We start from the raw sequence: 1,781 nt of genomic DNA, 5'->3' as shown, positions 1-1,781 counted from the left end.
GACACCTCGCCCAACCCCCGCGCGGCCCGAGGGGCATGACGGGAAGGGGCTCGTCAGACAGAGGTCTACCCGCACTCCATCGTCATTATTGCGTTTGTACCACGCTTTCCACCCTCGTCCCGTAGACAGTTAATACAAGTGTGCAAAATGCACCATCATTTCTGAGGTCGCGAATTGATGCGGCCTATGTGAGACCCAAGCCCCTCTTTGGTAGTCTCACTCACTTTCGAGGGGCATGACGGGAAGGGGCTCGTCAGACAGAGGTCTACCCGCACTCCATCGTCATTATTGCGTTTGTACCACGCTTTCCACCCTCGTCCCGTAGACAGTTAATACAAGTGTGCAAAATGCACCATCATTTCTGAGGTCGCGAATTGATGCGGCCTATGTGAGACCCAAGCCCCTCTTTGGTAGTCTCACTCACTTTTGGGCTTGCCCCCAGCATTTCCTTCTTACCAGACTTGCCTCCAAATAAAGAAATGCTTCAATTTGGTGACCCATTTCTCACTCAACTTGCTGGTAACTTACAGGGAGCAACATCAAGTCAATGCAGTGGATTATTTACATACTTACGTGAATATTTCTTCCAGTATGCAATAGGTTTTTTCCAGCAACAATGATAATGAGCTTTTGCTATGATCATTTTTTTACTTAAGACCTGACAATGCTGCCACCTGCCCCCCCCCCACTCACAAGGCTGTGCCAGCACTGCCGTAGCAAGAGCAGGCCCAGCGCTACTGCCTGCAGGGGAGCCACCCTGAGGCTGCGAGCAGGCCGGGTCCCCTGGGGCAGAGCATTCCTGGGGCAGGATTTGCCTCTTGCTCCCACCCACAGCTGCTTGTGGGACTGAGCTGCACTGACCCCAGAGAAAGTGCTTTCAGCCCCTGCTGCAGAAACCAGCTGGTATGTGCTTGGGATAGTGGCTTTGCCTAGGGGTCAGGCACCCGCCAGCGGCTTGTCCCCCCCACTCATCCTGTACTGGAGCAGGTACCCCACCTGGGGCAGCCTCCAAGCTTGCATCAGCAGCTCCAAATTCCACACTATGGAATTTGGAGCTGCTGCACTATGGTGTAGGCTGGAAAACTTGCTTGAGTTGCAGTTACAAACAAAACAACACGAACAATCACGTGGAGTTTGCTAGGCTCCATGGAAACAGAGCTCCGGATGCCCTGGACAAGTGCGCCACCAAAATAGAAACCTTGTAGATACGTCTTAAAAAAAAAATAAAATTATCGCTCGAAGACGGGAAGAGGTGGGCGGTGGATCAGGTCGCCAAACTCCTCCGAATCTCACACAGGGTTTCTATTACCCTGCCGTGTACCCAGAGTCCCCACGAGATGGAAGTGGAGTCCTCTTTGGCTTGGGCAGAAACCGCCCAAGCCTCTTATACGGCTAGCAGGCCAATCATTCTTTTTAGCCGGCAAGCGGCCCAATCTTAAGCCGCCACGTGGGAATAATTTAGAACTAGCCAATAGCGGAGAACAAATTTGCATGTGGGTGGCGGGAACTCCTTTGCACCGTGCATTTCTCTTGCAACTTGAGAAATGCACCCTGCAAAGGAAGCTACAAATTGGCGGGAAATTCTCCCTTGCACTGGGGTTCTCCTCTGCAGCAGAAAACACCGTGCAACGAAGCTGCAATTTAGCGGGAATAATTCTAGTGCTGAAGCACACACAAAATCATACCTTTGGGTTATGACACTTTATTCTATCAAAAATCTCAAATTCAATGAGAATTTTGTTGAAGTAAGGTTTGCAGGATTTTCCCCCACAGGCTTTTAT

Source organism: Alligator sinensis, unplaced genomic scaffold (genome assembly GCF_000455745.1).
Source record: "Alligator sinensis unplaced genomic scaffold, ASM45574v1 scaffold432_1, whole genome shotgun sequence".
Taxonomy (NCBI): domain Eukaryota; kingdom Metazoa; phylum Chordata; order Crocodylia; family Alligatoridae; genus Alligator; species Alligator sinensis.
The sequence above is the reverse complement of the archived record's forward strand: the minus strand, read 5'-3'. Positions refer to the sequence as shown.